Genomic DNA, 21,424 nt, shown 5'->3' with positions numbered 1-21,424 from the left:
CCCTTAGCCAGCTCAGCCATATCTTTTCTCCTAGGAGTGCCTGTCCTTTAAATATTTCTGGGTAGACTGCAATAATCTGTAAAACAGGTGATGTTACACACAGCTGCTGTAAATGCTCCTTAACTGTCAGGATGGATTTTCACTTCAAGTATTATTTTCTGAACTCGTTTATTTTAAAAGAAACAGTAAATATGAATTTCTTACATCTAGAATTCATGTTAGAGCATATTTTTTTAAGCTTCTATGAGCATAAACAGGTTATTTACAAAACATTTATAGAAATGAGTCTGTTGTTAGGAAACCTCGTGAAAACAATTACAGAGAAATTTCGTAACACTAATATTTGGAATATACTCTACTTGCTTGACTACACTTCATAAATTAGAAACGGGTTTTATTGGCCTCACCTGAAAAATCATTGGTAAGAGTTTGATAAAGAATGAGCTCATAAGAGAATTTCAAGGAAAAAATGTATGCCATAACATAGTAAACAATAAGACAGGCTGACCTCATTAAAGTCATGAATTTGTAAAGTTTTCCTGTTTAGGACAGCATCTGAAGCACTATTTTCAACTGGACACAAATTATAATGTTCTAAAAGGTTACCACTTCAAAGAGATTTAGGACTATCTGTACCTATTTAGATAACAGGACTTTAGCTGAATATGAATCACAGAAGACACAAAATATTCAAGGCCAAGATGCTTAAATGCAAAATATTACAAAATAAAATATAACACTGTCTTTAACTCCTATGATAATTCACACCTTAAGTGAACTTCAGATCTTTGCGCTTCACTATCAGATGCAGACTGTATAACCTGCACAAGCTGCATAAAAAGGACACTCATTGGATTGTTGTTCTTATGCATGCTACATTTCCTTTCCCTTCCTGCTCATGAACACCCATCGGCTTTCACTTAGAGGAAACTTGTCAGACAGCAAAATTAAAATGTTCCAAAATATTTAATTTCACTTGTCCTGTGGCAAATAGTCAAAAGAAAGATTACAGCACTATATGCCCATCCAAATTTGCAACTAAAACCCATTACACTCTATGATACTTTTAATGAAAATTAAAATGCAAGTTAGTTGTTTTGTAAATCAAAATGCTACACATTAGACGTGGAAGTCCTTGGAACAGAGACAATAAACATTCCCTACTCAAGAGAACAAAAATCAACAAAACAAACCCCTTAGGAGATGCTTATGTATAAGACTGCTAGATCTAAATTTAAAGTTCACCAGGACTGCATTGAAACATAATTCCAGGAGCTCTAACACTAATTAAGATTAAATCACCAGCAGCTAAATGGTGTTTATTAGATAATAAAACTGCACAATGCCCACAATCCCACACGTAAAGCCACATAAGCTAATCTGGTTTGAAATGGTAACTACCCAGACCAAATTTGCTAAAAGGTGTTTGGAGATACACTACTAAAACCTGAAGTTTACAGATTATTGCCATATGAGGCTGGGGAAAAACTTGTTTTATTTCCCTTTCCATCTCCAGCAATACCAAAAGACAAGCTCAAAACGAAAAGTGAGGAAGACAAGAGGCTGCAAGATGACTGATAAATTAAAATTCCTGCTCATGCATGAACCAGTTGGTTCTCTTGTCACCTCCTTCTACTTCTAAAAGACAAGCACCCAAAGTCTAGGGAGCAAAAGAGCACTTGACTGCCTATCACCAAAATTTGGTATTATGGTAAAAGCTTTAAGCAGACAGCCATGGACACAAAGCACACCGTGCCCAAACAAAACAAGGTGCTTAAATGTCCCTAAACCAAACAAACCAGAAAGATCAAACTGAAAACTACATCGTTCAGCTAGACCTTGTCACAATCTTTTTGGGTGAGGTGTGATTGTATTTTGCATCAAGAAGAATAGAGAAGATTAAAACAGGTACATTTCCCGCCAAGTTTTATACCCATGGCGCAACAATTTTTGCAATATGTAAATCCCCATGGGATTTTAGTGGCTTCTTCCTTCAACTAAGTAAAAGAAAGAAACGTGGCCCTGCTTGCAAGCAAATTGAATTTATAGCTTATGTATAGTGAAAGTTTAATTTAGAAGAACCAGAAGACACCCAAGACATCACATATCCATTTTGGCGGGAGCTAAAATTTTTTACAGACTATGCCCATATTACAGTGCTCCCATTCTTAGCAATACCAGAACAATACTTGCAGTAATATTTTTGTTCAATACCCAGCTCCTGGACTCCCTGATTAGAGGTGAATTTTGCTCTTCTAGCTTCAATTTTTGCAGTGGGAAGACTAAAGCTCAGGAACGCAAACAGATTTGCTCATTTGTCCAATTATTTTCTCATCCAGAGCTTTCTCATGGTTTTTGAGGACATGATTTAGGTTTCCTGAATAGCCAAGCTTGGCAGAACTAGTGCCATTTGAGGATAACAGAATCTAAGAAGAATCATCTCTGAAGCTAAATCAAAGTGTCTATGAGTCAAGCCACAGAGGAAGGGTTCCAAGGTTATGCACTCCCAACTCATATGCTCAGTTTATAGGCTTCATTGAACAAAATTAAATTTACAGCGGGCAAATTTAATAAGAAAAGTGACAGTTCACTGCACAGTTGTATTTACACAGCATTTCATAACACTTTTTAGCAAGAAAATGAAGCATTTTCAACAACTTAAAAAAACCTAAACTAATACACTTGACAAGTCTCATACCTGAATGAAAACCATTTACTTGAGTCATTTAGTAAACTTACATTCAGCATGATAATGCATTTCCCTTTCAGTCTGCAGCAGACAGGAACTAATAGTCTCTGGCATTTAGAGGATATAAAAGGCAGTTTTGAGGCATTACATCTACCCAAGTAACTACCATGTAGGACAGTACACTCCCTTTACTGAGCCTTTGAATTATTCTGGTTCATAAAAACACACTGAATGCCTTCACAATTAGATGTACCAAGATAGTATAACAAATAAAGTTTTGCCGTCAAACCTGGCCAAACTGTGTTTCTGCAGTTTGTAGCACTTGCAGCACGCAGACTGACTCCATCCCATGGCAGGAGGCCACAGAAATGCAGACTGCTGCTCTGGTAATGCCTTGTGGTTTGAGTTTTCGCTGTTGCTTAGCAGTTATGAAAACAATCCACTTGACAAGGTCAGAATTCATGACAAAGAAGTGTGGCGAGCAGAGAAAAACTCACATATAGAGCCCTAAGTACCAGCTAAGGCCTTAAAAAGAAAGTTGCTGTAGTCATGATATTAAGGTTACAAATAATGTATCGCCTAGTAGAAAATCAGAACAAACCTTGACACTTTTTTGTTCCCCTAAGTTATCCCACACTGACACAAAAAAAAAAAAGATTTCTGCTGGTTACCAAGTTCTCTGCAATTCTAGTTTACTTAAACACCTTTTTTAACCATGAAAAACACAAACTAAAAGTCTTCAGTGACCATAAACCAATGCACATCACTCATTCTGCTAGAATTCCATTGCAGATCAAATCAATAATAATAATTTAAAAACAACACCAAAATATTAAATTACACCATCCAAGTTATTCCAGTAGGAACAGGAAAGACAGACCCCCCCTACTAACACAGTGGAAAGAAGAAAGAAGTGATAGATCAGGGTTTGAGGGCACATGTTAAGCTTCCAGGTCATGAAGAAAGTGAGCATTCCATACTCAACACCTTACAGGTAGATTTGGCTGGGAGGCAAAATCTGGCTTGCAGCACAGTCCCATATAACACTGCTTCTCCAACTCTACCAATTCACCATCAGCAGCAGCCTGGAGCCGGAGAGAAATCATCCACAAAGACAGAATTTTAGAGAAGAGAAGCCAATGAACTGAGTCTTACATGTGAAGCATGAGACTCAACAGGCCTGTGTCAGAAGTGGCTCCCAGCCTTTGGGTACCACACTCATACTTCAAACGTTTTGCCTACAAACGCCATGCTATACTTTGTAATCTCATGCTAGTGTTCATATAAAATTTCCATTAGGAACAGCATTCCAAAACCAGAAAAGTAGCTCGTAACTAGCTTAAGTATAAGATTTAGAGTCACTGGTGTGTTTCTCGGATGGCCACATGGTGATGACACTGCTGACACATCTTTGTTTTAAACATGTTTGGCTTCAAAAAATCATCTGTGCAATGTGATGCTCCCTGATGATGCAGCTTTAGCCATATGCTTCACTCCTTCTCTCCAGTGACTCAAGTGATTTTACCTCTACCCTATGTGTTCTTATAGCATAACAATCTCTTCATTCCTTTCAGATTAGGGCACCAAGCACCCAAAGAAAGGTACTAGCAGGGCTCTTCTGCAGGGGCAATTTCAGGAGAGGCACCTGTAACTAAGCTACAACCTGAGGCAGAGAGCAGTCTGTTCTCAGAACTCACTGAAAAACAGAGAAGTGGTGGGATCATGCTAACACTGCGACTTTGGTACAAGGGGCCCAAAACCACTTCTCATTTCTACGGAAACAAAGACCCTTCAGTAAACTGTATTTGTATCACACCTCAAGAGCCTTGAATCTCTCAAATAAAATCCAGTCTAGTCTAAACACAAAGTGGAATTTAAAATTAACAAGCCACTTACTACATCACAAGTAGAACCAAGATATCCAGGTAACACTACAATTTATTTCAAAGCTATGAGCTGCAAACTCTGCTCAGAATTCCCAGCTGGGCTGCTCAGAGAAGAAAAAGCAATCATATCCAAGAAACTAAAACTGATTTATGCTTTTGTTTTCATAACAGTGACCCCTCAGCTTCTTCAGCAAAATGCAATTACACATGACTGATTGCACTCTTACCTTAGCTGCTGTCACTCTGCAGTTCTTAAGTTCATTTCATAAACGCTCCTGCATAACCTACTGGCTTTAACCAGAATCAGGTGTACATATTCTAATTCCTATGTGCTTGTGGGTTTATGCATGTAGTCTAACAATGGGATTTTCTGGCTGCAGTCACACAGTTCACTTTCAGGCAGGGTACCCCAGAAGACAGGTACTGTCCCATCCTGTTTTCTCAGATACCCCTTGAGCATACCCTTACTTCTGACTGCTGCTCCTACTTCTGGACTGAAAACAAAAATGAACAAGTGCATATTCCTAATACAAGAATGTGATTTACATAAGTGTCTGCCTTTGAAAAATCTTTGAAATATATTTTCAAGATGTTCCACATGTAAATAATTTTTTATATATCTCCTCTGAGATCTATACTAGCTCATAATTAACCCCCCAATATAGCCAGCAGAGGCAGAGACATTTCTAACAAGAACCTTTCCAGTAAAACAGCCACTCCAATATCCACAGTGAACACTGATGCTTAAATTAAGGTACAATAAACATATTAAATCTAGAAACTGAAAAACTGTGTTCACATCCAAAAACAACTTACTGAAAAACCAAATTCCTAAAAATAAAAATATTTTGTTTAAATGAAGATTGAGGCTTGGTTGGGGATGAATAGGAAAAACAATTACTTATTTCATTTGACATTAGTAGTTCATTGTTAAACACAGATATCATTTACTACATATAAGATCAATGGCAACTTTTGTAATTACAGTCATGGCTTGGAGGGATAGAGGGAAATGTTGCTATAGCAATACCAACCATAAGAAGAAAATCCACATCTTACTCAGAGCAGCATTTCTACATTGCATTGTTTTCACAGCAAAGCCCTTTAGCAGAGAAGAGTGCAGCAAATCATAACACCAATTTTCATCACATAGACATAGTCTGGGCAAGTATTTCACAGAAATATCCTGAATAAGGAAATGATGACCATACATCAAGTAATATTTTGTTCAGTTTAGTACTTTCATTCAGTACATGCCAATTAAAGTCGAGTTTAAATCCAGGCTTTCCTAAGCCAACTTCTCAGAAGTTGATTCAGAAAACAAAGTATTTAGGGGCTAGCTGCGTGTTTCCCCCCGCCCCCCGTTCTCTACATAATCCCAAGCAACCTAAATGAGATCTGATCCTCCTTAAACTGGCTTGACTTAGGTCTGCAGGGTTTCTTGGCTCAGGCAGTAAGTGAAAGAAATAAAACTGGTTTGGAACTGGAATCAGCCCTGAAGGGAATATAGGCACATTTGCATGTTCCTAACCCTGATGCAGCTGGAATCAGCATTTAGAGTCAGACAAAACAGAAGGATGACCAACATACCATTGCAACACCTTTTCCTGGCCAGCCTCAAGGGAGGGAATTCCCACCCACAGGCTTCTGGCAATGGGACTTGATTGTGGGTTTGGGGAACCAGGACTTTGGGTGTTTCTTTCCAGCTTGTCAAAGGTTGACCCCATTCTGTCTGTCTTCACACCCACCCTGGATTACAGATAATATCATGCTTCCAATCATCCTGGCTTTTTAGCCAACTACTTTTTCACTTTTCCATGAGTTGGCCTCTTCAATTAAATGTTGCAGCATTCGCAATCAATCACAGTCAGATTTAAAACAAGGATCAACTCAATTGAAAACAATCATCAACACCGATCTGTGAAAACAGATCTATTATGATTCTGACAGCTGATTTTCTCACATCTCTTTCTCTCTTACTTTTGACAAATTAAGCTTCAAAAACAGATTTCTATACATTTCTACAGTTCCTAGAACACCTACAGTTCCTAGAACACCTACAAAGAAGCAATGACTCCAGTACACATAATAATTACGTAAATCAAGAAGTAAGATTTATTTACATAATTATTCTTTATTTATTATAAATAATATTTCAGTGAATAATTCAAATGAAATAATTCTGATGAAGCACAAATAATCTGGCTTCCTATGGTCACGTGAACATTGTGGTGTTTATTCCTAAGGTGCATTAAAAGAGCAGAAAATTTGAAAATGGCTAGGCAATATAAACCCACATGTCACACAGAGTTAAGAAGTCCTAGTACATGGATACATTTCAAGTTGATAGTAAGGAGAAAATCTTTATAGAAGGACTTCCATTGTCCACCATTTCAGATTCACCCTCATGGATACAGGAATATCACAGCTGTACAAAATTCTTCCTCTGCATTGCTCATCCCTGATGTACTGGGCAGAATCACAGAAAAACACAGAAAAGTCTGCTGCAGTTCTTTGCAGATCAGCAGTTCGATTCTCCGCTTGGAGAAGGACTCTCATCAGTATAGATGGGGTCTGCCACAGCTTGGTCCAGCCGAGTCTCAAAAACACCCAAGGAGAGACTCCACCACCTCTCTGGGCGGCATTTTAAAACTCTTGCGCTACTCAGTGGTGAAAAACATTTTCCTAGTGACCAGTCTGAACCTCTGATGGCCAGTCTAAGCTGCAAATTGTGACAGTTGTTCCTTGTTTTAACAATCTGCCACAAACAAGAGTTCATTTCCACAGTCATCCGAACTTATCCTCAAGAAGCTACAGGTTTCTATAAGATGGCCCCTTTGCCTCTTCTTTGGGCAGACTGAAACAGCCTGAAACCCTAATCTCTCCTCATTTCTTGTGGTTCCCATGGCTCAGAATCACCTTGGTAATCCTCTCTCCATTTTCTCATCATGCTTTTGATTTGAGGAACCTCGGGACTGACTGAAGAACCAGAGTACTCAGCAATGCTGAGAAGGACAATTACTTCCTCAGATTTGCTGTCCATGGAGACCACCATGTTGTTTGCCTTATTTGCAATGAAAATGCATCACTAACTCATTTCTGACTTGGTAGCAATCGTCACATCCCATGGCTTTCCCATAAATGTTCTTTTCAGCCAGCTGCCTCCCAGGCTACGTTGCTGCAAGGAATTGATCTGCATGAGCACAGAACTTCATGTTTATTCTCACTGAACTTCAAGAGCTTTCTGTTAGCCAAATCTCAGGCTTCCTAAGACCCAGCTGAATTTCTACCACTTCATGCATTGAACTCTCTCTCGTGCCAATTTAATGGGATCTATAACTTTTCTCTTGGGTGCATGCCATCCCACCATCTAAGTAATTAACAGAGAGGTGACATCACTGTCCCAAACCCTCACAGGCCACTTGTTATTTGTCTCCAGTGAGACACTGAGCCATGGGAGACTACACTGGGAACTCCAATATCCGCACAGTTTTCATTTAAACTAACAATCCATATAGATCCTCAGTGAGAGATAACAAAAGCTGGAGTCAGAGAGTTCAGGATGGTTTGGGTTGGAAGGCCCTTAAAGATCAGCCAGTTCAACCCCCCTGCCATGGTCAGAGACACCTTCCACTAGATCAGGTCGCTAAAAGTTCCATTCCCGGATTGGGCATTCACAACTTCTCTGGGCAACCTGTGCCAGTGACTCACCACTCTCACAGCAAAGAATTTACCCACCAGTATGCCCACATCTACGTATTTGGTCACTTATTCACAAAAGGCATTCAGGTTCATCAAATACTTCTTGCCCCGGTGCATTTGGGTCAACTATTATTGATTATCTTCACATTCTTCTCACATCTGAAAACAAATTCCCCAGAGACACGATACATAACATTTCTAGGGATTGAAGAAGGCTGACTAGCCCTGAGCTACCCTTCTTTCTCTCCTTAAAAAGATGAGTGTAATAAATAAAGCCTTTCCCTAGTTTTCAGGAGCCTCTCCGATATATTTTCATGGAGAACAGCAAAATCACAATTCCAACAGCAATTGCACCACTTGTCTTTCAGCATCCTAGCATCAATTCCATCCAGCCTGATAGATTTGAACATACACAGCTTTTAAAAATAGTTCTGAGTAGTAAAATACTCACTTTCCTGTGCTGCACTGCTTATTTAAGTTCTCCTAGGCAAGCTTTGCTTTTGTACACAACTGTGTTTGGAACAAGAACGTATCGTGAACTCTTGCCTCGTGGACAAATTGCAAGACAGGGCACCTCTTGCCCATGCACTCAATCCCACACTGCTTAGGCTCTGAGGACACAGCACTTATCCCCACCCCACCCTTATAAAACTGGAGAGGTCTCTGCCCTCAGGCTCCATGAGCAGCAATCTACCAAAAAGTGCTTCTCACAACTAGCCAGTGACAATAAAGAGAAGAGAACCCAAATATTCAGAGCACTAGCCTCAAAATACTGATTAAGGGAAAATAATAGAGAGCCAAGAAATACCCACAGCACAAAGAAAACTTTCAACCCTTCCCTTAATAGTATCTCCAAAGTAACTGGAGAAAGGAAAAAAAAAGAGTAACTCACCTTTCTGACGCATGATGTTAAACTTACTTAACAGGACTAAAACTACTAGATTCCATATGGATTCTGCTAGGATGTGGTTCCTCCAGGGGAACAGCACTCATGTGCTCTGCTACATTCCCTTTGCTTTGCAGTACTAACTGCCACACTCTTACAAAGAAAAATCTCCAATGAGTGTGAGAGTAAACACAAAGCGCAAACTTAATAGGACCAATGAAATCAATGTTTTCTGGCAGAAAACCTTCTCAAGAGTATAGAGACCACACTACTTGTGGCCCAGCGTATCTTGTTCTTGTAGTATAAAGCCCTGGTGGAGAAATATTAGTACAACTTTCATGCTTATGCAAAACATCAGAAGGTATGTTCCCCTGCTAACACCACATATTTTCATTACAGAAATTATTTAATCAATGAAGAAACACTCAAAACATAAAAAAACAAACATGAAAAGAGTTCTACAGTTGTAGGCTTACAACTTATGAATAAGAGAACAATGAAAACAGGAAATTGATATATTTTACCCTAACAGTGCACTCACTGCTCTGTTAGGGTAAATTTCCATAACGTATGCAAAATATGGCATTTTAAAAAGCTAAGGCAATCTCATATGACCTTTTCATCATGGAATTAGTTATCCTTACTGTATTTTCCTGGCCCTGATCTTCCTGAACTTTCAAAACAATTATCAAATAGATGCAATATTTCTATTAGTGCAGGTGGAATGTTCTTGTTTGCTAAGATTTTTGCACAGCACTGTACAGAATAAAAACCCATCTACCTACAGGACACTCCAGTGAAAATCTGTAAATGATTTAAAAGAAGCTGCTGCTAGCAATTATGAGCACTTTAGATAAAAAGCATCTCTGACAAGATATTTTGGGCACTATACTTTGCATGGAAAGGACAAAGTTGCATGTAGCAGGTAGGATTTTTGAAGTCTAAAAGACAGGAAAAAAAAGTGCAAGGAAGCGTCCATTTTATTTTATAAATGAGTCAGCAGTACTGGGTGATATTTTTACATAGCTGCATGGAGCAAAGCACCAAATGCTGCCAACGCTACCCTAGAGTGATAATATAGACAACACAATGAAAATTATATGTTAAGAATAAAAAATCCATATGAGGACTTGCTCGCATTTCACAAAACCAAATCTTACTGTCTTCATTTCAACAATCAAATGTAAAATTCGATTTATTCTTCTTACCCAAGACGACAAATTACAAGTTTCCTGCTCTGTATCTAGGAATGCTATGAGACCTACTTCTAGAATTCCACTTTTTATTTAAGGGCTCACAGTCACAATCACATTAGTCACGCTCAGTGTAGGCGTATGTAGAAATGAAGAGAACTACTCTCTTTGAAAGCACCCTGTCATTTAATGAAAGACTTGCAGTATTGTGACTGTTTTAACATTTTGAACACATGAACCTCAGATCAGAAACAAGTTCCTATGAAGGGCTCCAGATCACCTTACTTCATCTCCCAGAAGAAGACTAACTAGGCTGCCAGGGAAATTAAATGTTAGTGACAAGCAGAGAAGTTGGGTTTTGATAAATGCAGACTATGTCACTTCAGAAGGCAAGAACTTCCCTATCTTCAAGGTCGTAATCATCTATGGTCAGCAATGGAATCTCTGGCATTGAGTATTATTTTCTTTTTTTCAACATGCTTATCTAATTTTTAACATTAAATACCAACAGCTAGACGTGCCAACCTATAACCTTTTAAGACTGGAAATTTCAAATCACATTGAATGTCAAGAGCAAAGCAACCCGTCCTCCTGTGTACATCAGCATCCTGGGCTGGGGGAATTCTCAGAAAAGGTGACAAATGTGTTCAGTATTAATGCAGCTTCAGCCTGTTGATGCTTAACCAGCAGAGGGGTGACTACTGAAACACCAATATTCATTACTTGAAAACCCATACTGCAGTAAATGTAGCACTGACAGGCAAAAGCTTCCAAGAGGAACCTGAGAATTAAGACACACTCCCCTGTCCAAGTGGAATAGTATGAGCAGCTAATGCCTCTGTAGGCTGTGACTGACTTGCTGTCAGATCACAGTTTAGTTTTGCATATGTGGTTGGTTCAACAGTATTAACTGTGTTGGCAGAGCCCAGAGATCTCGTCTTTAAAATATGGGTGGGTTGTCATCACATCATCTTGGAAGCACACCGTTCCACCTTCTCCTCAATCTGCTTGCTGGGACCTCTTCATGGACAAGTTTATCAGCTGTAAGCAATGCCTTATCAGTTCTTGAAAAATTCTGAGCCAGCCAGAGCACTAGGCTTTCCCCTTGGTGGAAAATTCAGTGTTCCCAACGGCAGAAACACAAGCTCAGCTGTATATGAGCCAACACAAACATCCATCAGAAAAAAATGCTGGGCCAAAACACCTGAGACCCCACATATGGAACATTCCAGTACCAGGAACTAATACTTCACCACAAATCAGCTGATTTGGACGGTGTAGCAAACAGCAGATTTGAGATAGGTGCCTCTAAAGCACTGATTTTAGTGTGAATACAGACAGCTTTACAACATGGTGGAGATGAGTTCAATTCTACTCTTGGTCAAAGAGATTAATACACAGCTAGCAGTCTGCCTGACACCACAGAGGAATGAGGGGTCAGGAACAGGCCAAAACAAAGGTGAAGGGATACACCTCCAGCTGGAAATGAGGCTTTGTGGTCACAGCCTGAGCTCTCTCAGCTCAGTGAAGTGGCAGCAGAACTAGGCGAAGGAACAAACCAAAATGCCTGGGAAAGGACACAGAGATTAGGAAATAGGGGAAATGAAAAAATATTAACTGAGAAATGAATCAAGGATCCAGCATTTCCTATCAAATCACTATGTTGTTTAGGGTACCCTGAAACCTTAAAATCAAGTAGAGCAGAAACCCACCAGCTGCTTTGAAGATGCACAGGACAAGGCAGGAGCCACTGAACATAAATGCAAGAATGAATTAAAATTAAAACCATAGCTAGACACTGTTATGGCAAATGTTACTGGCTATCTGCAGAACCACAAAGCTTTTCTACTGAGCTGGCAGGTTTGAGTACTGCATCTAAGTGCAAGATTTGATGGTTATTTTGCTACACAGAACAGAGTATGGCATAAACACCCTGGGCTTGTCACCCTCTTCTCTCTACAAGTGTCATCAACTTTAGTTCAGATGCAAAGAAAGGCACGAAGAAATGCACAGGGGAACACTGACATTTTGTTACGTACTATAAGTGTATTGCTCTGGAGTGTCTAATGAAGATAGCAGCAATAAGGACTCAAAGGAGGTCACTGGTAGAAACCAGTGTCATTCAATGTCTGTAACATCTTGACCTGGGATTTCACTTCTTCGTGCAGCAGAGCTCCACAGGGAAGTAGAAGCAGAACCACATCAAAGCAATAATGTACATTACTGGAGAAAGGATCACAGGGGATGTAAAAAGCCAGGCTGAGACGTTCCAGCTGCAGTCACAGGAATAAAGAAGAACCTACTGCACACACTGCATGGTTATCAGAACTATGAGGCTGCAAAAACAGATCTTTTATCACAAAAGCAAGCAGATTGTTTCTTTGCAGTCTGCAAGGTTGTAAGCAGAGCAACAAGGATGCAGTTATACAGGCTGAGGGTTAACTAAGGGTGTAATTCTGTCTGTCACATTCAATTTAGGAATGTGAATACATTTCATAACAATTTGGGTGTCCTACTAATGGCCTGGGGAGCAATAGCCCTAGCATCTTCAAAAATTTTTTGTCCAACAAAGGAATTGAGTCCTTTACAGCAATGACATTTAATTCAATAGCCAAAGGCGATCTAGAAGCAGTCCTGGACTGTGATGTTCTCCTTGACTTAAAGCTGGAAGCAATGAATAAGCTGATGTCAGTATATGCAATAGTTTGCTAAGGGCTCCTTCTGTAACAAAAATTCACCCTCAAAATTGTCCTTAAAATTACGTTTAAACAGAATCATGCCATGCATTTCAGACCAACAGATAACAAAAATAGAAGAGCTCTGTGAGCATGTACTACATCAGAAAGTGCTTTAGGTCAGGAAGGCAAATCCCTTTATCTCTCTCCCCCCCACTCTCCCTCACAACAGAGCACTTGTGAAACTCATCCATTATACAGCTCAAGCATGGGACCGGAGAAGAAACCTATTCATTTCTGTCCTTACAGAGAAAGATTTTAAAAACTAATGCCCAACAAGACCACACGTTAGTGAATAAGCAGTGACAGGTGGTAAAAGCAGATGGTTTTGAAAAGATTTGCAGCAGTCTCTGGCTCCACCATCCCAGAAGCTCCACAGGGTACTGGCAGAAGAAGTGGTGTCATTCCTTTTCTTTCCCTTCCTTAGTCCAGAAAACCAGCAGCTGATCTTGTTAGTTGCCATGAAGGCAGGAAAGGACAGGCAAAACTCACTCATGTTCTTCATCCCACCTCCAAACTGCTTTTGCCTCTCTGCAGAAGCCCAGCCGAACACAAGCCAGTGCTCTAGGCTGAGCAGCTGGGTGCCCACCTGACACGAGACACAAACCCACCCCACGTTTGCTGGTCCCAGCCAGGATCAGCGTGGGCAGAGCTCCTGGGTTTGGCAGTCACTCAGCACAGACCACGACCACTTGGCTTCTGACCACACCAGGGGATGGTACCCAAGAGAGCATCACAGCACGCTGCAGAGCTGAACCCCAGCACACACACCCCCACAGGCCAGAGCCCTGCTCTAAGCACCAGCACCTGCTTCTGAAGTGATAAAGGAGGCATTTCAGATGCTGCAACCCCACACAGCCAGACTTTGACAAATGCTGAATGACTTCACGCTACAGAGTGATACAACAATGGGAGCAAAGCCCACGGAAGCACAGATATTCACATTACACCTCAAAACAGAGAAAGTGGGCAAAAAAAACCCCATTATTTCATGTGTAAACAACAGCAGTGACAGAAAAATATATTTCCAACGAGTGTCGTGTGTTTGGCCACAGCAATGTTGATTGCTACAGGTGCAGCCTTCTCCAAATTACTGCTACTTATGCTCAGAGAACACAGACCCACTAATGACGAAGAGACAGTGCAAGCACCACGCTGCCTCAGCTGCAGCACAGCACCAGCTCCAGCCAGCTGTAACTCTCCTCTGAGCTAAACTCCTAAACACCTTATCCCACCTAAAATGATCACTTCAAGATCATTTCTTATTCTGCCAATGAATCATAACATGGTGCCACCTCTGGCTACTATCAAAATCACCAGTAACCATCTCAGCCATTAACTCCACAGTACAACCACTCCAATGAACCTTTTAGAACACTGCTCTGCTCTGTAAATACCCACGTATTTTGTGAGCAAATTAAGAATCTCTCAGCATTTACTAAAGCGTAGAGAGGCAACTACACGCCTGGTACTTTTCCTACAAAGCATCTCCATTTTTCAGCTTTTCCTCAGAAAGAGCAGTGATTGGCTCAATATCAACATCACATTTATTCTTTGTATTTCTTAAAACAATACAACTGCATAGCTTTGTAAGAACGTTTTTGTTGTTGTTTATCTATCCCACTGTTTACAAAATTGCAGTCAATTAAAGATTTCATAATTTCACCCCCAATGCCAAGGTAGTTTCTGAAGGAATATTCTAGAAAGGGTTGTAACACAACAGTGTAATTACATTCAGCAATCCTCAAATAAGAAAAGGCCTTTTTGAGCCATCTATAGCAAAATAAATCCCTTCTTTACATTAAATTAGGGAACTTTTCTTTCCTTCCAACAATTAGGTTTACGATTTCTTTCAGGAAGGTAAAACAGAAAACAAACAAACCAAAAAAATAAGCTGTCAGTCCAGCCAGTCCCAGTTTTATACAGCATTGCAGAACAGTATTGAAAACTACAGTCTGCTACAAGGTAAGCACAAGCCATTCAAAACTGGAATCAAAACCTTTTATTTGTTTATGGTAAAATTGTCTCTTTGGACACAATAAAATATATGTCTGGGCTTGGACAAATGCATGCCCAAAAGATGGCTTTAGAAATTACATTGTAAACATTCAGGTTTGTGACCAGTCCTGCCATTCTTTAATGCATTAATCAGTCATCAAGTTTTATATTTTTTCTGTTAACCCCACAAGACAACCACCTGCTACTCAAAACAGATATGGAAGATGGATAGTGGTATACAGGGTTAAAAATTCATTGAAGTATGAGGAAAACCTATTATAACCTTATTTTATGGGCATAGCTGCACCACAATTACATTGTGGAAGGAGAAAAATGAATTGGGAAGGAGGAAACTTTGGAGTCAAACACTTTTTGAGGAACAAGATAACCTTTCTGTGAGCAGGGGCGGAAGAACAGAGCCCCATGTGATTTCCAGCCACTTGAAACTCCCTAAGCAGGAGTACACACAAAGAGAAACCGAGTCAAGCAACTCCTGCAAAGCACAGCTAATATAAGCTTAGGACAGAACACAATTATAACTGAATTACAGGTATTTTTGCCAAACCTTCAATATGCCTCATACTTTAACAACAAATGTAGCCACAGATTTGAGGGAGAAAGGGATTTTAATAATTACCAACAGAACATTAATTACATACCTACTATTATTATTTCACTACGTAAAGATCCAGTTTGATGTAATTTTAAGGCTGCATGCCACGCAAAGACAGCTAAAGAAAGCCTTAAAGCACCATGAAAATAAGAAAAAAGAAACAGACAAAACATCTGGCATTAAAAATGGGAAACACAGGCTTACCATTAAAAAACAGAATGGAAAAGAGCTGTAATAAAAGAAAAAGCATCTGCTGTAGCCTTCTCTTGAAGGACAAAGTTTCCTCTTTGACGCAGTTCATCAGACCCTTGAAGGGTATGTCTACATGAGTAACTGGAGACAGGCAGGCACCTCTTCTCCTTCTCCAAGCTGGCCAGATAGGCCAAATTAAATGGTGCAGAAGCATCAGCACAGCACCAAGCGAGCTCACGAGGCTGAGCATCCCCTCTGTGAGGAGAAGCAGCGCGCTCTTCCCCCAAGAGCACAGATCTCTGCCCGCTCCTTGCCGTGATTTAGTCAGGCCTTGAGTCACACCCAGGAACCCATCCAACTCTAAACCAAGAGCAAGAGCAGATCAGCATTTGGCCAGGAGTGATGGTCCCATCCCAAGCGGGAGGTCGGGAATGCGCAGCCAGAGGTGAGGCAGGCTGAGCCCACATTTAGGGAGTGAGGTTCAGGAGTGCCAGCACAGCTCCACACGGGCACAGGTGAAGAGCTCCCAAATCAGGACTGCCCTTGTGAAATAGCTGCCTGGGCCAGGGAAGTCAGCATCCTTCAGATTATCCTTATTTCCAGACACATCTTTCCTGACTCTTTTCCATGACCCACTCCTAAAAATGTAGATAATTTTCATCTCGCCAGATAATATTCAAACTTCCATTTCTTAAGCCTCTTTTGTGGAGTCAGGACCCTTAGGGAAACAGAATGCTATAATTTTTTCATAGTAATAATGCAAAATACTGCATTATTATAGGACAATGCTAATATTATCCCCTGCAGCTGTTATTCCCAATATTTTCTTCCAAACATAGCAAAACCAAAACACATAGTAAGATAAGCAACAGTCCCCAGATTAGTCAGGTACTCATCAACACAGTTTTCTCCACCCCACTGAGTTGCTCACATGGTCTTTCCCTTCTATAGGTCAAAATAACTTGCTATGGCAGAAAAACCTGACAAACTCTTCAGAACTAGGAGCTTTCTATGTGAAATGTATGGGAGAAAAATTTTTCCAATGACAGTCTAATTCTGCAGGCTGCTACTCTGGAACAAGGATCTACGCTCTGCCACAGGACATAAAATCATCAGTATCCAGAAGATTTCTGAAGACAATGACCACTTGTTCATGTTCTCCACTGCACCACACAGACAAATGACACTTTTCTGTGCCTTTGGTCAAATTGCCAACAGTCCCTGTCACAATCCTTCTGCCCTGTTCCTCTCCCTTCCTGCACTCCTACACCTTCCCCAAGCCACTCACCTCCCCAAGATTCAGGTTTGTCAGATCTGAACCGACTTTGGGGAGGGTACAAGGAGCTTATCAGTCAAAGCTGCTTCCTGTAACATAGCCACAAACTTTGTGCCTCTGTTAACAGGCCATTTCCTATTACTTTTCTAGCAGTTGATCTCCAGATATTTTTTCCCAGCTGACATGCTATGGGTTCTATTTAATCAGCCTTTTCTCACATGGTCTTCAAGATGTTTTAAAACCACATTTCCCCACCACCAATTTAAACAAGCCTTGACAGGGATTAAACTTGAATCCTGCATTGGAAGAACTGAAGAATTTGCAGCTTTGTTACAATATCAGATGCATCCTCAAACATACTCTAAATATAGTAGAAGGCTGGCCTAAATCTGCTATTCCTTCATGTTTAATTCACATACCTTTGAGTGAATGCATTCCCACCCCCCCATATACTGAAATTTATGGTGACTTTAACTTAGACAAACACCCCAAATGCTTTAAAACATTATAGTTATGCAGAAACAAGTTGTCAGAACACAACAGATCTAGAGGTTAAAGCACAACACTGCAGCAGGGATTTTACAACTTCACTAAAGCAACTATCAATTCTTAAACTATGTAGTTCCTTGAAACAGAAGACAAGTCCCTAACTCAGTAATGAACAGAACTTGGACTTTTCTAGTCAAAAACATTACACAAAGCAGGGAACTATGATGCTTTTGACACAGCAATGCAAATCAAAATAAACTCCAGTAGCAAATCTCCGTGCCACCAGCTTCTTAACAAGTGGGGATAAAGGTTCCCAGAACGCCAGCATGCACAGAAAGTTACACTCTAAACTAACAAGCCAAAACAATCTGAGCTTTGATATTGAAAGTTTCTGAAAGGCCTTGCATATTGTTATGTTGCTGGGATCAACTAATAGTTCAACCATACACTTGTTTTAATACAAATTCAAGTGAACCAGGATTAGAGATGATATGGATTTCAGAACAAATTTTTCTGGCCTAAAAGTGACCTTTAGAGATAGCAAACTCTCAATCTAAATAAAGATGCAAAACTAGCCTTTTGACTGAATTTACAGTGCAATATTTCTTGGTGAACTCCCATTCAGTTTTACTGCTTCCCCTATCCCCCCCCCCCAAGATAATGGTCTGTCATTAGTTATTTGTTTCTCTAGCTACGCCCTTAACAGGCTCCAAGGCAAACATGAAAAACAAATTGGTCTGAGTAACATATACAATATAAGCCTTATACTGTAAAGGACTGTTTAATACAAGACAAGGTCACATGCCTCTCGTTTCCAGAGAACCGAGTATATCCTCCCAAGAATATACTGTACCAAAATTTGTGCTTGTGGTGCCTTGTGGGGGGGGGGGGGGGGGGGGGGAGTTGCAGGGATATCCAGTCATTTCCCAATCAGGGGAGAGAAAATATCACCAAGGCTCTGAGTAAGACTCTTACTTCATATGATTAAAACTCTATCGCTATAGAACACCACACTACTATTAAAAAAAAAAAAAAAAAAAAAAAAACACACACACACAAAAAAAAAATTCAACGTGTGGGCCTAACAGCAGGAAAACAAAAGGGCAACCCTCCCCCAAAATCAGAAGAGACCTTCCTTTATTTTGCACAGCATCGCACTGCCGATTTGCCCCCACCCGCAGCCAAGCCTGCGGCGAGGCAGGGCGGCAGCCGCCCGCCACATCCTCTCCTCATTCGCAGGGTCGCACCCCGGCCTCAGCTCACCCAAGGAAGAGCCGGAGCACCCCCCGGTGCTCCCGGGGCACCCCCCGGGGCAGGGGCCCGGCACGGCCCCGCTGCAGCCGGCCCGGCCCCGCCGCCTCCGGGCATCCTCCCCCTGCAGCGGCGCCTCTTCCTCTCCCTCGCCCCCACACCACCTTCTCCCTTCTTGGCTGCCTTTGGGTTTTTTGCTTTGCTTCCCCGCGCCGTGCCCCAGCGGGTTGTTCCCTTCAGCTGCCGCTTTCCCCACCAATTCCTCTTTCCAAATCGCTGCCCCCCCACCTCCCGCAGCATGCGAGCAACTCGCGGCAAAGAAGAGGCGGAGGAAAAGAGAAAAAGCAAGGGAAAAAAAAAAAAAAAAACACACACAAAACCCACAAACAAAACCTACCCAAATAAAATGAACAAACCTCTCGCGGTGCCCGGGGTGTGACAGCGTGTATCCGGCCGGGGGAGGGAGGCGGGCAGCAGCAGCGCCTGCCCCGCTGCTCCGAGCCGGACCGGGGGAGGATGCGCGCCCGCCCGGGGTGCGGACGGGGACGGGCGGCTCAGCGCCGCGGGCTCTGCAGCAGGAGCCGCCGGGCACGGCCGGGGCAGAGCGGGAGATCGGACCCCCGTGTGCCCGTGAACCCCCGCCCCAGACCGCCCCTTCCTCCGCCGCCGTGGGGTACGGGCGCAGCGGGCGGCTCGGCCGCTCCCCGCCGCGGCCGTGCCGCAGGGGGTGCGGGCACGCCGCGCCAGCCCTGCAGGAACCAGCCAGGAAAGACTCCCTCTCTCTCCCTTCCCTTCTCCCTCCCGGAGGGCTCCCCTCCTTACCGGGCTGCCGGGGCTCCTCTGCCGCCTCCGGGCTCGCTGGGGCCGGAGCGAGTGGCGGCGGCTCCTCCTCAGCGCCTCCCCGAGCCCCTTCCCCACCCTGGTCCTCCCCCGCGCCGCCTGCGCCGGCGTGAGCGGGCCGGGAATGCGGGCAGCGCTGGAGCCCCGCGGGGAGCCCTGAAAGCTCCCCAATCCATGGAAAAGGAGCAGGGCGAGGAGTCCCTCGGGTGTCCTCCAAGGTTATTACACCTCCTTACTCTCTTCAGCTTACAGCAGAATTTACGGCCGCGGTTAAAATGGTCAGGAAGAATGTTGTGCACAGAAGCAGAGTTATAAAATAGGCATATTAAGTAAATTACGCAATTTGTCTCATAAGCGTTAGGAGAAAACCGAGATACGCGGCATACCTTCTCAGCCTGGAATACCCGCTTTAAACACCAATATTCATTTTCTCTCGTCGGCGATAGAAGATACACCCTCAGATCTTTTCAACTCAGCACCAGAATCAGCAAGATGCAATGTTTTTATAGCCTCGGATTACACTTGCAGCATATATGAGCATTAACTAATTTTACAAGGTTCAGTTTATTTCATTATTTCCTTCCATTTATTAGTACCGGGAAAAGCCAGCCCGGGAGAGGTTGGGTAAGCTGCTCACTGCCAAGTGAATCCGTATGAGAGCTATTAGCAGAACACCCCACACAAAGGGATTAAATACTGCACCCACAGCTGCAGCTCCTCCACCTCTAACTCCTTGCTTGGGGAGCTTATAGGTTACAGGTGCCTGCCACTTTCACATGAGACCTACAGGTGCCTGCTGGCACACCTGGCCACGATCTAAGGCTAGGTGGAATCTCCAAAGCCTCATTGCACCTTATTCTGCCAGGTGTCCTTACAGTACATGTGCTAGTGGCCTCCATGTGACACAGGACATAGGGCTCTAAGACCCAGGTGGACCAAAAAATCCAACCAGGACACAAGGTGTGTGTCACCTGCTCTCTACATTACACCTATGGCATGGAGTAGGCAATCCACCCCACAGAAATGGGTGGGATGTAGAGAACCTTGCCTTCATAATTCATACAGATGGAAGAAAATCATCTGCCTTCTCTAATACCCAAGTGCTGTCACAAACGTTTGGAGCGCTCAGCAAGAGAGAGGAAGCTCTGTTTCAATTTCATTTGAAATTGCCTGCATCACAGGCATATTCCTTAACATAAACATCTGCCTTGACAGGCTGGCCAGGCCTCTGTTGAGACTGAAAATGCCATGCCTGAACTGATGGTGACTGACACCAAAATGAGGAACAAGTAGGCAAAAATGTGGCTTAAAAGAATAGTCAGTGAGGGATGGTTTTGTTCAAGGCCCATGATCTTGCACTTTGAAAACTAACCAGAAGGAAATTTTTTGGGAAGCCCAGAATGAGATATTGTATTACTGTAATATTGTAAGTATTATCTTTCAGGACATCAAATAGAGAAACTCTTCCAGGAGACATTGTATAGGAGACATACAAATCTGCAAACTTAGCAAAATTCCTTTGGGAAATTTCCAAAAAGCAGGCAGGCTAGAAGAACAGTTCCCAACCAAGAATTAATCAGGACATTAAATTGCTCACGTGTCAGAGTCAGTTCATGACCGCTTCCCAGAATCTCTAAGAAAAAAACAAACGCTGAGAGCATAATTTGATTGAAG

General features: G+C 42.1%; 1 protein-coding gene across 6 annotated transcripts in view; it reads right to left on the bottom strand.

The window, feature by feature from the left end:
- The window catches only part of LOC100227890 (fatty acyl-CoA reductase 1), a 118,838-nt gene extending 98,381 nt beyond the window's left edge, over positions 1-20,457 (bottom strand). For 2 of the 6 annotated variants that reach the window (XM_030263395.4, XM_030263397.4), the window contains exon 1: positions 19,733-19,931. The gene's annotated coding sequence lies outside the window, so the exon portion shown is untranslated. Of the gene's footprint in view, positions 1-19,307; positions 19,592-19,732; positions 19,983-20,136 lie in introns of those variants that run through there. The other 4 variants (XM_030263396.4, XM_030263392.4, XM_030263393.4 and 1 more) reach the window with 4 other exon arrangements.
- Between the last annotated feature and the right edge of the window lie 967 nt (positions 20,458-21,424).

Source organism: Taeniopygia guttata, chromosome 1A (genome assembly GCF_048771995.1).
Source record: "Taeniopygia guttata chromosome 1A, bTaeGut7.mat, whole genome shotgun sequence".
Taxonomy (NCBI): Eukaryota; Metazoa; Chordata; class Aves; order Passeriformes; family Estrildidae; genus Taeniopygia; species Taeniopygia guttata.
The sequence above is the reverse complement of the archived record's forward strand: the minus strand, read 5'-3'. Positions and strand labels throughout refer to the sequence as shown.